Source organism: Lagopus leucura, unplaced genomic scaffold (genome assembly GCF_019238085.1).
Source record: "Lagopus leucura isolate 7727_CA_CO unplaced genomic scaffold, USGS_WTPT01 Super-Scaffold_100004, whole genome shotgun sequence".
In the NCBI taxonomy this organism is placed as follows: domain Eukaryota; kingdom Metazoa; phylum Chordata; class Aves; order Galliformes; family Phasianidae; genus Lagopus; species Lagopus leucura.
This window is the reverse complement of record NW_024962264.1, coordinates 10,171,085-10,187,245: the sequence shown is the minus strand read 5'-3', so window position 1 is coordinate 10,187,245 and position 16,161 is coordinate 10,171,085. Positions and strand designations below refer to the sequence as shown.

At 38.7% G+C, this 16,161-nt stretch overlaps 1 long non-coding RNA gene across 1 annotated transcript; it reads left to right on the top strand.

Annotated features, from left to right (window-relative positions):
• The first annotated feature begins 703 nt into the window (after window positions 1-703).
• Window positions 704-9,384, top strand: LOC122180236. The gene is made up of 4 exons (XR_006178963.1): window positions 704-757; window positions 3,344-3,411; window positions 6,189-6,380; window positions 9,121-9,384. It is a non-coding gene; the product is annotated as an uncharacterized LOC122180236 (long non-coding RNA).
• The last annotated feature ends 6,777 nt before the right edge of the window (window positions 9,385-16,161 follow it).

Below are 16,161 nucleotides of genomic sequence, written 5' to 3'. Positions count from 1 at the left end.
CTGATTTCGAAGAGCTGTCTTCTCTCCCATGGATACAATCAGCTATGATTCAGTTCTGCATATATATAATACATGTGTTCACCCTGTCAAGAAGCAACATCTGACTGGACATGCCTTTATTATTTATTCTGTGTTACGGTTTTACTGCTGTAATAGCCACTTGCAGAGATAGCAGTAGGAATTTAGAAGACCCCAATAGTAACCACCTTGAAAAAGAGCAGTACCTCTAGCTGCAGCCAAGTAACTGACTGCTAGCAGTCCCAATTGACAGCTGCATTCCTCCTGATATTTATCTCATTATATTCTCTGAAGAGAGTACCAATAGCAGTTGAATTTGTATTTGGATAATTGGAAAGTTAGCTGTGCACTGACCCCTCATTTGATTTTGTTCTTTGTGTATATCTGTGTGAAATTTAGAATTTAGTGCCACAGAGGATGGAAGGGTGTAAAAGCATCTAGACGTTCACAGCAACTACCCAGGCACAATGTACAATTCCTGTTTGATGGTGCATCAATTTTCAAATCTTTAACTGTATGGGAACTGCTGCATCAGGGCCTGCACCTCTGATTGACCACCTGAGGCGAGCACTGTGTCAGCCAGAGGAGCACAGCTGAAGGCAATTCGCCTGTGCTGCTGGAAGGGGTGGAGCCTGGCTGCACCTCTCCTAGAGCCATTTAAGAGCTGACTGCAACCTGAGGTAGTGTTTTTTTCTGGGGGGTTCTGCCTGTGGGGTTTTGTAGTGAGCTGTGGATGTTGGTAAGTGTTGGTAAGTGTTGGTAAGTGTTCTATTTGTTTTGTTATTGTAATTTGCTTTGTCAAACTTTTTGGTTTTTGTTGTAATTATAGCATTTTTATATTCTTTGTTTGTATGTTGGAAATCTAAGAAGTGAACTTTAGCAGCCTCTGGATTTCTTCTTTTTTTTTTCCCCCACTGTAGAATGTTTGCAGTAAGGGTCCCAGATATTTAAGTCAGTGTCAACTGTGTTATATTTACAATGTGTAAGGTTATATGTTTAAATGCGAAGAATCAAACTGAGCTATGTAAAATAACCCCTTTAATTTGTGTGGTTCTTCAGCTATTTTTCTTGTGTCAGTGCCTATTTAGCATGTATGTATTTCCAACACAGATACAGTTGGAGTGTGTTCTTATGAAAATGTGGTATTATGTAGGAATTCATATGCAGTGGTACATACTATCTCCAAGAAAAAAAAACAAAATGCTGAAGTTTTTTTCCAAGTACAGATTGATCTTAAAAAAAAAAAAAAATAAATAAATAATAAAAAAAATTAGCGTAAATAAAAAGAAATTCCTTTGGTAAATGAGATGTTTGATAAAGTTGAGATTCCTGCTGAGGAAATGGCTGCTTATAGAAATAGAGTAATACATCAGCTTGGTTATCTGCCAGAATAATAAAAGTAGATGGGTTGCAAGGTTATTTGTGACTCAGAAATCAAATAGAATATGGGCTGTGGAAGTCAGCTGTGATGCTATGGCAGAGCACAATGCATTCTTTATTGTATCTGCCCCCAATGATGTGTCAAATATTACACCATTCTGTAGAAAGATTCACTAGGTGAAGGAAAATAGGAAGCACTGTACTTCACTGTGTATTATACACAAATGCCCTAACAGTTTTTTCACTGTGATATTTCCATAATTTTCACTGTTGTGCATGCACCCAAATATGTATTCTAACTTAAAAGAGTATGACAACATAGTTCATTTTTAACAGCAGCAGGTTTAGCTTTAAGGTAGAGTGCTGTTTTTTTTAATCAGGTTTTAATGAGCCACTAGGCAGAACCAATACTGAAATTCTTACAGACATTGGCTGACACTTACAGTGTCTTCTGCTTAATGGAGGAGCAAATTAGTCATAAATCTAATATTTTTATTGCAGTTTCTTGAACGAGGAATGGAAGCCACCTTTTGAACTTAAGGGTTTCTGTTGTTTCCTTTTCTTCATCTTATCCGTGTGTATAAAGGGTACCCATAGAAGAATGTTATTTGTCCAAGAACATTTGCTTAGTAAATATCGAAGATACTTGTGTTCTTTTGGATATAGACTTTATAGGTAACGTTTTAAGGAATAACCAAATGCAGATTATCATTAAAAAGAAACTTGTGTGGAGAAATGAGGAAAAAAAGTAGTAAGTTAAGTTTCATGAAACAGGTTTATCCCTGATGTTGTAAGTCCATTGGCTTTATTGAGGTATGCTTTAAAATAGGTGCTTCATCTTGTTTGAGCCTCAGGATTTGCTACTATTGGAAGATATATATACTTTCTACAAGGAATGAAGCATCTCTGCTTACATTTTGTAGTTTTTCACGTATGGTTGTAAGACTTCTACTAACTCAGCATTTTGGCCTGTAAAAGAAATCCTTGGCTCTGAAGCGACAACAACAGAAAATATTTCAGTAATTCCTTGGACATGTGGCACAAATACATTCCATTATTTTCCTGGGGGACTACTGTGCTGTTTGAAGTGGTCAGCATTGCCTGTGAGTTGTCAGATCTACTGACAGGTGCAGGTGACTCCTAAGTAATTTACAATCTGCTACACCTTGGTTTGTGTATTATTTTTCATCTTGTTTTGCCTTGTGTTTGCTCCAGCATGTAAGATCCATGCACAGTTTTTTATCTTGAACTGAGCTCCTGGTGCTCCATTTTATGTAAATGTGTATCTAATATGAGTAGTAAATAAATATTTATTTATATTTATGTATATAGAACAGAGGGCCACTTCATAACCAGATGCCTTCTTGTTCTTTTCTTAAGACTTATTTTCTTACCCCATACGTGTAGTCAGAATTTTCTCTCACTTCTGTACTACTGTCATTACTACCAGCATTCGAACGTTTCATGGACTGTATGACTTTGTTTGAAATATTTTGCTAAAGACTAAGCATTGTTTATTTCCAGCTCTGAGAGCTTTATCTCAAGTAATGATTGTGATTTTTTTTTCTGCTTGTGCCCTTAAAAATCCAAGGTTCTTAAGTAATAAAGTAGTCCCATACTTCTCATAGCATCTTTTTGTTTAATCTTTGTTTAAGTATTTCTTGACTTTAAGGCTTCATGTCTCAATTTTATCATTATCTTTCTGTGTTAACCAGAACTACATATAGTGGTTCTGAACCAGATACAAAGCTCCCTTATGTTTTTTAACTCTTTTTTTTATCAGCTGGTTGCTTACTGCTGTGGAGTGAGTCTTTAATAATCATTTAATTTTAAGAGTCTGATAAGACATAACTTAGTATTTCTTTTGTCGTGTTCGTGATACTCTGAAATTTTCAGTAAAATTCTGCATCAGAAATGTCTAACAAAGATTCCTTTGATGTTCTAGCATCATTTTGACTGCATCTAACCTATGTTGCATGGTGGAGATAACCAGCTTAGTTCCAGCCTCAGCAGGTATGTCTGCTCATACCCTGTTCATAAAGCTTGCAGTGCAGTTTTTTTGTTAGTAGGGGCACAGCTGAGCTGGTGCAGCTTCTGACACTGCAGTTAGGTTGCCAGCAGTTCAACTATCATCTGTGCACTACAGATTGCTGTGGGGTAGATAGGTCCTTCATTGCCTGAACAAGGTCTTTTCAATCAGGTTAGTTTGGATTTTGGAGCAAAGAAAAGCATGGAGTGGCAGAAGCCATGTTGGAGTTAACAAGTATGTGTCTCTGTAGAAATGGGAGTGGGGGGAAAATTCATTAAAACTGTAAAGGTACAGAATGAATGTGATTAGATACACCTCATTTCCTTGCAATACTGGGTTAAGGGGTCTAAATTACAGCTCAAAGAATCTCAAAATACGATAGCTGGCTGGCTGAAGTTACTCAGTGTATACCATGTGCATGACAATGTACAAGGAATGTGGCAGCCCTAGGCATGGAAAAAAAGAGTATTTTGTGCAATATATAAGCATGTTTAATTGTACTAGTCAGGTGCAGTCCCACGAGCATAGGTCTTCCAAAATTGGAGCTACATAACAAGTGCATTATGTTGATCTTGAACAGACATCCTTAAACATGTAAGTGAGCACAATAAGGACTAATTTAGCCCCAATACACAATACAGTAATACAGAAGTAATATAGTAATGTAGTAAATGCAATTAGTTTCTATGCTCAGCCAGAAATGTCTATGTGTTTCATTGGTTTTTTTAAGAGTTTGCTCAGCTGCTTTTTCATTTACCTGTTACATTGTGAGTCATCTTGCTTATTGAATTCAGTTCAAGTATTTGAATATACAAAACAATATGAGTAAGATACATACTCTGAAATGTGAAATTGTGTAAGCTCATAGTTATTTGGACTCATTTTTAAATTTTGGCACAGACGGAGCCTGTGATAATTCAATAGTGATGGTGTTTTGTCTTTATCATAAACCCGGAGCTGACATATTCTTCACTTACAGTAGCTGCTGAAGGAAGCTTAGGTTAATGTGTAAAATAATTGGTTCTTTGAACAGTTGGGCACAGTCTCAATTAGTTCCGGTTTCAGTATCAGGTTTCTCTTAATCAGAGGCAAGTACTGTCTTTCTGACACTCTGAACACACTGTAATTGATTGGGAAGAATATGCTTTGAGCAATGCAGTGTAGAAGCAAGTTTCCTGACTCATTACTGTTTCTTGTTTCCAATCAGTATTAGCTCCCTTTCCAAGCCACACAACTGAATCATGACTGATGTGCATCTTGTTCTGCTACCCACTCTTAGAAAATATGTTGGTTAAGACACCGGAAATACCTGCATTCAAGCTGTGCTGTCAAACCAGGCATCCCTGCCTGAATGTGCTCTGTCAGATGTTTGTGAGTCCCACTCTCTACCTATACTTCACAAAAACCAGTGCTAATCAAAATAGAAGGCCTTCTTTAATACCAGGCCATTTTAAGTTTGTCTCCTAAAATCCTTGCAAGTTACGAATTGTAGCTCACAGTTTGCTTGTGGAATAGATATCATTGCAGACAGTCTAAATGATGCACCAAAGGCCACGAAATGATTTTACAGCACTTAGGACACTCAGAATTATGTTTGACATGATGTGGGAAAGCAATTTGATTCTATTTATTTGTCCACATTGCGTTATATTTTAAAAGTGGGTCCAGAAAACAATACCCCATGTTTTCCAATTGCTTTGTGAGTATCAGTCCTACTAAAAAAGAATAGGACGCACAAAATGAGTTTGGTGCTTTTGAAAACTGTCTTTTGCAAGCGCCTTGACATTTTTCTCTGATGAATACACATTTCACATGCTCTCATAAATCTTTGCAAAACCATCTTGCTCCCTTTTGCCAACTCCCTGCCTCCTTAAGCAGTACCAAATATCTCCTTGGCCTCCTGATATTCCTCCTTGTTCTACTGGCTTTGATTGCATCCTTTTTAGTCCTCTGTTCATTATCTCATCTGAGCTCATAGATACATTGGCAGCGTTCTAGAACTGGATTACTCTTTTCATGTTATGCTTTTACAGTAGGTTCTAGGACATGGCTTGCTCTACAGCAAACATTTACAGGAATGACAGAGTAATAATGTAACTGCTTTCCATGGTAGGGAAAAAAGTTAGTGTTCTATGTATGTAGATGTCTCTGGCAACATGTAAGTAGGGAACCTCACATAGGGACTGTGGCACTGCAGTGCTAAGAGAAGCCTCAGTATGGCTTGAAGATAAACAAACATCAGCTTGATAAGATTATGTAAGTGTTTTTCTGAGTTTTGCCTTGGTGTTAAATCTTGTGTCCTTACAGTAGGATAGCAGAGGACATGCCATGAAAAGATGCTTAGTTTAGTGGAACAGCATAACATTGGAAATAAGTATAGATAGGCATATTTAAATGAAAGTTCTTGTTAATCTGGAAAGAGTGAAATGAAAGTGCTTTTTGCTTAATTTTGGTAGTTAAGGTGGGGAAAATATAATTATTATAGTGCCAGTAACACACTTACATCACAATGGAAATAATCAGCATTGCTAAGTCATGAGATGATGTAGAGCATGAGAGTATGTGATGTGCTGGTGGTTTACATTGTCCTTTCTGCTTGCTGGATGACGTGGCACAGGTTCTTATTGCAGACAAGAAATGTACATCCAATTGTTGTTTTCTGTGAACATTATCACCATAATTAAGCCCTCCAAGCTTTAGGTAACTGAGAATTATGATTTATGATGCTTCTGGTATGGCTTTGTGTCTCATATTTATCTAGACAATGAGAGTACCACTGGCAGGAGCTTTCAGCTAACAGAATTGGATCCTGGTCTGAGCTGATTGAGTGAGACGCAAGTCTATAACTGCCTGTTACAGCCTGCCTTCTTCTCTTGAGTGGCTGCTGTGCCTTTCCCTTCACTCAGCTTACCTCACGCTGCTTCTCATTCTCCTGTTGCTGGTTGAGATCCAGGTATGTCTGCCTGAGAAAACAAAAGCTGTCCAGATCACCTTTGGGCTTGCCGTTGTTTAGCTTCCGCACTCTGTAATCTCATTTCTGAGCAGGATATTAGTAAGAGAACAGCACGCTCACAATGGTATCTTGATTATGACAAGTGCTAAGGGCTACTACTATGAAGACTCTAGTCTGCCTTAGCCTAGCTGTGTTGCCGAGTGTGATTAAGGCTCATGCATTTGTTTTGCCAATGCTGCACAAAGGACTGAAGTGTCTCACCTCATGGTTAACTGCCCATGCCACCCCATGTGCAGACAAGGTGCCCTGTTTCAGCACGTTGTAATGTAAATTGATGCAATTCATATGCAGGCTTCACAATTCCTTTTCTGTGTCTGGAGCAATAGAAATAACCTGCTTACTCAACAAGCCCAAACAGATATTATAATAATTATGAAGTCCTCTTCAGCTTTTGGGGTTGACAGTAAGAACCCAAGACACCCAGACTCCTTGTTTTAGATGCAAAACAGAAACAGCAAGTGAAAACTTGAGTTTCTAACTGGATGTATTGAGTAAGGTCTGTCTTGCTTGCAGTATCCACTAGCAAAATGCATAGCATCTTCAGGAAGCAGAATTAGAGCCACTTTTCCCTTTAATGTCTCCAGGCTTCTCTATTAATGTTAAATTTTAAAATCTGTAGATTCTGGGACTGAACCTTTACTGTGAGTTTAGTACCCCCAATTACTTTTAGCTTGGAAGAAAATGCATTTAATCTCAAAATACTCGACTACCAGTGTAGCAAACTCTGCAGTGAAAACTGTTCCTTTTCTATCTTATATTTCTGATGTGTTGTACTGAAAATAGTTCAAGAAATAGGTATTTAATATGAAGTGCATATTTGGGGGGGTCGAAGAAACCCCTTATGCTGTTGTTAAAATACCTTATCTTGCTTGTCATTAACATAATTAGTTACTTAAATCTCAAATTAACAGATTAATCCTAGTCATTATTCTGAATTGTCAGCTGAACTTAGGCCTTATTTAATGGTAATGCTATGTAAAATCTGACATGCCAGGAATATATAGCATACTTCTGAAGGGCATGATGATGATCAGATTTGTCTAGACATGTAAAACACGTTTTTGAGGCTGCGAATTCCTCCAATTAATTTTATGAGGTCTTGAGACTCATGATAATTTAGCTCAGATGAAGTGTGAGAATTAGAAATGGTAATAGTCATAAAGTTTTTTAGCAGGAAAGCCACTGCCATCTTAAAATAATAACACTTGTACTTTATTTCCAGTATTTAATGCATTCAGTGAGCTTTTTACTAATGCAGGTACTTGCCTGTCTGAGGAGGAATAAATGCAGACATGAGCTACTATAATGTATCAACTCGTTACTTAATGGCATACTTCCTGCCATCCTCTCCCTGTACCCATGGAACTATGACCTTTTTCAGTTCTTTAGCTTCTCTTGTTTTGATGCAGGGCATGTAGGCTGCAGTAGGAACCAGTGCAAAACTGCAGTTATTTCAATGGGGCTGAGGAACAGTGGAGCAGGCCTAGTAATCTAGGGCTTTTCATTGCGGGTCTGTTCAGTAGGAAAATAACACTGTCAGGAAACCAGCTTCTGAAAGCTGGTCGTGGATTTTAAAGTTGCAGAACAAGAGGTACCACAGTGCTGGTTTGTAAACTCTATGGCTGGAGGTGGCTGCCTGCAGCTGGTGGTGTGGCTAGTTCTGTGGTCAGGCTGTACGTTGCCGCCACTGCGAAGCTGTGGAAAAACGCTGCTTTTCGTGTCTGTCTCTTCAGTTTGCTTTGCTTTCCTCTGAAGTCTAATGAGCAAGCAGCTGGCAAAAACATGCCTTGGTGATGAAAGCTTCTTTATCTGAAGCACTAATGACATTGAATTTGTCAGGCTGAGACATTTCTCTATCCCAGTGTCAGTCTGGGGTGAGGATTCTCCATACCTCCTAATTTCCTCAAGTGGAAAAAGAGGCCTCCCTTCCTCCCAGAACAAATTACACAGACTGGAACGATTGCTTTTTGAAGAATAGATGAAGATGCTATAGATTAATGGAAAATGTTAAAGGAGGTTCTGGCAGTCTTAACTAGAGTATACACAATGTTTTGTGGGATGGGTGAATGAAGCAAATCTCTGAGCATTTTCAAGACTGTTCTTAGTGTTTCCCAGTATGTCTGGGGCTTCTCAGCATAGGGTCTACTTGTGTCTCTGCTCAGCTGAAGAAAAGCCATAGCCAAAGCTAAGGCACACGGCATGGTTTCTGCTTCCATCCTTATACCCAAGCGTAAATGTCTGTGTAATTCCACCTGGGGAAGGAAACTGAAAGTTGTCACTTCTCGGGTCTCTTCCTTTTGCAAAACCTTGATTTCTTCAGTTAGCTGGCTGCTTGCTTGCAGTTGTGCTAAAAATGTGGGACTGTTAAAAATGGTAGTCCCATCTCTTCTAATGAGTGCTCCAGCACAGAAGGTCTGAAGATAGAAACTTCTATACTGTGAAGTTAGTATCTGTAGTTCCCAACATCTGATGCAGTATGTGTGAGAGGGGGTTGGAGGAGGTTACAAATAATTTGGGGTTTTCATGTGGCTCCAAAGAGCAGCTGAATGTCATTCCCCAGGGAATACTGTTGGACCTCAGCATCATTGCCAAAATCACTAGCGGTTCCTTCTCTTTTGTGATGGTCATCTGGTGTGTGGGGCTTAGCAGACCACTGGATAAATTTTCCTTCTTTTTTTAGGTACTGAGTTGTGATACTCTTCATTACTTGCTGGAAGCTGGATCACCTCTGCACTATAGAAAGAAATTAAATTCCTTTTCTTTTAATTATACTGTTATAACCCCCTTACTCCAGTGTTCGTATAGGAATATATTAGTAATGGAAAATACAATTATAAAATCTCTTGAGTTCATGCACAAATAAAACCGTCAAGTAAGACAAAGTGTTAATAAAATCTTATATAACTTAGGGAATACTACTGTAATAACACTGAATGAAGAAAAAGCCGTACATAACTAAAATAAAGTAATATAATAAAAATAACGTAACCCAAGTTGTGTTACTTAATTAAAAACTTTTCCCTTAATGTCATTTGCTTATGTTCCGTTTCCACCAGAGGTCAGATTCATCCCTGGTGTGACTTTGAGTGAGTCTTAACAGATGGATTTCTGCCTTTGATGAGGACTACTCAGAATTTTTTGGTGCTCTGCTGCTAAAGCTCTGAGCATCCTCTCTTGTCAGCGGCATTAACCTGTTCTATAACTCTTAAGGCTTCTTAGCATATGTCCCTGCTTGCTCCTGCTGTTTCTGTCCTTGAATGTCTTCTAATGACGCTGGCATTCACATGGAAACGAAAGTATTTGCTTGAACTCAGGCTGCAGAGTCATTTGTTACATGGGGAATATCAGCATCAGTAGATGGAGCTGTACCACCTAATAGGAGCTTGTTTAGATACTCTGGCTACATCCATATGAGCACAGGCAGTGTGTTTGTTCAGACCAGGAATGCGCATGTGAAGCACATCCCAGTTGTCCCTGCAAACAAGGTGGAGGCAAGAACAGTGCTGTGTGATCCTGAGGAGATGGGCTGGAGTGTTTCTACTGCTTTTGGGAGGAAAATGCTGCTTCCCAAGTAGGCTTGAGAAAAAAACCTACAGGAGGTTGATCAGAAAGCACAAAGCCATATTTTGTTCAAGTATCACCATTGTCTCAACGAATCTGCCTGCTTGGCTGACTGTGACTATGAAATTGAGCTTTTTCAGTGCTGCCCCAAGAAGCATTAGATACAGAGGTCTGTATGTGCAGGTTACCTTTTTATTGTGTCTGTTTTCTAGCTTCTTAAGAAAATAATCAAACCATCACTAGCACTGATTTAATTCACTTTGTTTTTGTTTCACTTAATTTCGGTCTTATTCTATACGAATGCTGGTGTTTGGATGAAATAGCTGTCTGAAATGATTAGTCAAACAAAGTAGGCTAGCAGGAGCTATCTTCCTTAACTTGTAAATGTCTTGCTAGCATTAAAACTTTATTTCTGTTGGTTTTACTAGACCGTTTCACAGTTTTCAGTTCTGGTAGGCCACACTGAAATCCTTTTTCATACAGCTGCATCTCTGACTCTACAGCAGTTGCCCTATAATGTCAAGACCTGGTATTATTTTTATTGCTTTAATAGCTCTCAAAAGTCACAGTGTACCATACAACAGGCAGAGGGACTCATACAGTAAATCCTGTAACCTCTCTTTGTTTTTATTCTGCTCACACTGCACAGTATGTACAAACATAACATCTTATTTGCCCACTTCTTTATTGCATGTGCGCTGTGGGTTGATTTGTTTCATTGTTTCTTCCACTGTAACTGCAAAATCCTTCTCCTATTCACTGTGCTGGATGGTTGTTCCGTTTAGCACATTCTTGAGCTAGGTTCTTTATTTTCAGGCTAATTATTTCACCAAGTGTAATGGCTTATCTCAACTGTCATGCCGAACTGTCAACACCATTAGTTTGTTTTTTCTAACCTGCAGAAAAATCAAACCAAACATGCAACAGAAATAAAGAACATAAATTCAGAATGTAGAGGAAACCACTCATTTGGCTGTCCCTGCTACTCAAAACAGCTGACAAAGATCAGAGATCAGTGATGGAGCGCAAGGCTAGTCCCACATGTCTTTGCACTATGACTTTTCCTAGAGTCTCCCTTACTTATCTAAGTGCTTCTTTGACACAGTAACATCTGAGATGTTATTACCACCCACTCCTACCTGTTAGGTCACTTATATGAAAAACTGCTTCAGTGATGTTTTTTCTTAAAAACAGCTCTTTCTTTTTGCTGCAATTTTCCCTTGGGCTCTATGAGGTCTGTGTAGAAAGTAACTTCTCTCAATAGTTTTTATCCTCAATTTCTGCGGTAGGCATTAACTTCTTTCAAGAAATTTGTGGGAATTTCAGACTGATAAAGATGGCTTTTCAAGTCTTTGCTGAAACATATGTACTAAATGGTGTAGATCTCAGTATTAAAAAGGAAAACTAGTTTCCTTGCCAACCAGGTATGTGTCTTGCAACAGGCTGATCGAAGATGTCAGTATGAAGTCTTTAATTGAAAGATTATGCACTTGAAATGCTTATTTTAAGAGGCAGGTGAGAAGGACTAATTGCAGTTCGTCAGTTTTCTAAAGCAATGGAGATGGTGGTGTGTAGTATCTAATTTTTGCCTCAAGAGCTGTAGAAGGAAGCCAAGAGAGTATGTGCAGTCAAAGAAAGTAAGACTCTAGAGGATAAAGACTTGGATTCTATTTTCTTAAAGCCTTTTTAAACTATAGATCACTATGAAGAAGGCTTAGTGAGAAGACTAAGAAGGGAAAGAGATAACTCTGAAGTTAGAGTGAAAGGGAAATTTCAGATAAAGTACAATTAAAAAAAAAAAAAGGATTAATCAATCAGTCACTAAATCAGTTTTCCCATGGAAGTTAGATTTCCCTCTTTAGTGAAACTGGATGCCAGGTTGGATGTGACTTTGAGTAACTTAGTCTGATACTGAAGCTGAATGTAACTTTGCAGCTGGTGATAGTTTCTGCAGTGGACCAGATGATCTCTGGTAGCCATTTCTAACAGAAATTGTTCTGATCCTGTGGCTATAAAACATCTGGTAAGATAGTTGAGGTGAAAAAGGAGAAGTTGAGAGGGTGAAGTTCTGCTGCCTACTGTGATTTTGTCTTATCTTTTTTAATTTTGACTTGTGCTGTTTCAGAAAATTCAAGAAAACTATGTCTAAATGACTCGGATCCAAATGCTTACCGTAGTACGAAGGGCAGCACATTTAAAAAAAAAAAAAGTTAAGTATTTGTTCTCATTACAATGTGTTTTTTGAATCTTGTTGAATTTAGCACCATCACAAGCTAGATGTGTAGCAATACAATCTTGACATGTAGCAGCAGCATGCATGAGAATACACTATTTAAAATGGGTCTTCCTAAGAGTTATCTATAAAACAACATCAAATTACAGTATTTACTTTTGGCATAGTTGGATCTTTCTTGTGGAAGCATAACTAGATAAGATTTTCAGTGTCTTTAGTAGCTTGCTTATGTCTGATTCACGTGCATTCATACTGACTCTTACTTTCATCCATCAATCAAAGTAGTTTTTGGCTTTAAACTTGGAATTTGGGGATAGAATAGTGATTTAGATGGAAAGTTGCAGCTCAGAGTAGAAAAAGAAAGTACTGCAGCCATTATGCCAATTTCTCTTTTGATTGTTTCTTCTCTGTTTAAAAGTCTTTGAAAACAGTGCTTGAGATCCTTGGGCAAGGGCAGTATGCTGGTGGTCAGTGATGTAAAAATAGCAATGAGAGCATGCGCACATTGAGCAGTAGCATTGGTGATTCATGGTTCATCTGATTCTTCCACTTCAAAAAATATTTCCTTGCATCTCTGCATGGCATCATCTTACATCTTCTCCCTAAGATCCGCTGCATGAAGAAGTCAGTAGAGCATGAAGTTGTTCCATTTTCAACATAATAGGAATCAGTTTTTTTCTGGATTTTATATTTTTAGGGACTCTGAATGAGATCTGAAGCGTATATTGTACATTTGTGGTATTCCGTTTGCCTTTCTGCAGTACTCCATGCTGAACTAAGACAGGCTGTGTTAGACGCCATGTGACAAGACTCGTAGTGCTAAAAACTGATGATAATATATGCTCCAAGCAGCTTTTTTCTTAGAAGTGCTGTGCAAACATGGCAGCACATTTTAGCCTTGCGCATATTCACAAGCGAAGTTTATGCTGTCATTCAGTGACCAGCGTAAGGGCAACTTGCTACAGTGACACTTCAATGTAAATTTATGATTTATTAATGCATTTGAAATGCTCTGCTAACTCGCTTTCCTCTTCCTTTCCCTTGTGCCTTTACTATTTTATTCATGCATAACTCCTTTCTTCTTTATATGAAAGCATTCTGTTCCATACAAACTGTGAAAGCATTACTGTCAATGCGGTTGCTACTTCTCTGGTCTTGAATGAGGGACAAAGGCATTGGAAATGATGGGGAATAACTACTAAGAAGCAATTTTAATCTTCTTAATTGAATACAGCCAAACAACAGTAACTTAAAATGAAACTCCAGTGTAGTATTTCCAGCAGATGTTTATGGTTCTCTATCTGTATAGCTTAATGTTTAAACCAGTAAATACCACCAACTCTGTAGTGGCAGTTAAATGGAGGCTTTTTTACTCCTTGGAGTGATTCTTGATTTTCAGTATCAGCGGAAGTGCTGCTGAAAGGCAGGAGAATGCTTGCTGAGATCACTGTGCTGTGGATCTTGTTGTGAGACGTAAGGGATGCTCCAGGGGAACCCTCTCCAGCCAGGGCTTCTCGCTGGGCTGGGCTTGCGCTGCAGGAAAGGCCCTGAGTGCCATGCAGAAACATTTATTCTAGTAATTTTGCATAGGATCTGAGTGCTTTCTTTTCTTTTGAGTGAAGGATGTTGGTAGCTGACACATGGTGACACAAGCAAATCAGGAGCAATTCTGATAGTTGTTTTTCCAAGCGGAATGTTTGGCTTCTGGTCAGGGTCAGACACTGAGATTTCTGGTCAAAACTTAACCCTGATCCGAACACAGAGAGTGTTCTGCTGAGTGGAGGAGTACTCAGGTTTTACACGTAATGACAAGTATCTCCTTTCACCTGAGTAACCAGCTGACCAAAGAGAAAAAGGGTTAGAGCCCAGGGGTGGGAAGATTGACTGTAGCTCTCTAATTTGCTTAAATTTTCCCCAGCTTTATTAATTAAGGGATTTTCAGGAGGCAGGGAGACGAAAAAACTGTTAAATGAAGAGCTGCTACGACTGCTCTCCCTCTGTGCTTCTCTCTTGCTGACGGGCTCTCTCCTCCCTCATGGCTTAGGACTATTTCAGAAAGGCCCTCCAGTCCTCCTCTGTAATTGTTGGCTTCTTCAGTGAAGTTCTTATATAGCCTTGAAGCTAGTAAAATGCCTGCATCTGCAGCCCTGGAGCCCTCACTCTGATCTTTGTATTTACAAGAGCTGCTGTGTTTAATAAACAAAGGTATGACTGGCACAGAAAAAATAAATAATCAGAGGTAAGTAAGTATACCTTCATCCTCGGTCTGTGTGGAGAAGTAGCCTTTGTACCTTATTAACAAAGTCTACTGCATATATCTGCTAGGTAACACGTTACAGGCAGATATGTAAAGTGTTAAAAAAAAAAAAGTGTCATTCCTGCACTGCTGAGCAGTCTGACAGCAATTGGAAACCCTAGCTTGATACCCTACGGGCTCTGGTCTTTAGTAAATATTTCATTCAGCAATATATCAAGAGTCCTGTCCTTGGATTCCGGAGTTCTTAGCTATTTTAGCTCCACAATCCGACATGAAGACAACTCATATTTAGCACTAAAATTCAGCAGGTGTGGCCAATCACACTTTGAGGGAATCAAGGTAGGAATTAATTAACTTCAGCTAATAAGTCTTTTTTATGGTAAGAGAGAGCTCGTGATCCAATGGGTCTTGGTGGTTACAAGCTCAAAGATGCTTGTTTTGAACATGGTATTAAAAAATGAATTCTCTTTACCGTATCCTTGCAAGAGAGTGCTGAATGATCAAAAGGAAATGTGTCCACTTTAATAAATACATGGATCAGTTGGTATCTTCTACTAAAAGGAAACTGGATAAAACACTGCTTATGTCATCATTTGTTTCTATGAGCACAATTCATGTCTTACTTGACTTGCAGCAGAAAAAGTGCTGTCCACCTGCTTTTCCCATCTTGGCCAGCTTTACATCAACTGTGGTTTGCCCTTGGAAGCCCTTGTACTGGTGATAGTGTGTAGGAAGAAAACTTAGTTCAAGCTTTATAGTCCTGTCCAAAGACTCTGTAACTTGGGTGATAGGAAAGAGATGGAGAGGTGAAGAACTATTTTTAATTTATAACTTGGCTAAAGCTTCATAATCCTGTCTAAAGACTCTGTAATTTGGATGGGAGGAAGGAGGGGTAGAGGAGGGGAACCATTTTTAATTTTTAAACTGACACATCTGATATGATTTTTTTTTGAAGACATCAATTCAGGCCACTATGAAAATTAGCTGGAGCTGCACATGATTTAGAAGATGTTGTGAATAATTACTGTGCTGTAGCTATCTTGAGGGCTTTATACTGCAGAGTATCTCAGTGCTGATGTGTTTCACTTTCAGTATGTTATTTCAAGTGGTTCATACTAACTTGGGCCCTGAGTTGTTGCTTTATGACAGCAAGGTTCCCAGGTAACAGAACACAAGATAGGGTATAGAAAGATCTAAATACGTATGTATACTTATCCTGCTAAGCATAGGGTTCAGTTGTTGCTGTCTTTAATAAGAATAAATACTGGGTGTAGCCCTGTTATTTATAAAATTTAGCCTCAACATTGCTAATTACAATTGGAAAATACTTCGGTCCCAGCAATCTCTCCTTTAACAAGAAAATCCTGACCCTACATCAGAAGCTTCCAGGCCTTTACTACCTGGCCAAGGAGCAAGACTATGTGATGAGAAAGACTGCTTTTCATTCTAAACATCTTGCAGAGCTGTAAGCATCTAGCAGAGTTAAGTCATAATCCTGCAGCAGTTTGATGTTACCACATGGTGTTGATAGAGTGCTTAGTGGCAAATAAAGTGCATATGGAACAAATCATCTCCGATGTGTTTTTTTAAATCACCTCAATCATTTTTTTTTTTGTGATGTAGATTCATTTTCCTGTTTTTAGGACTTGTTTTAATCCTGTGCTAACTTA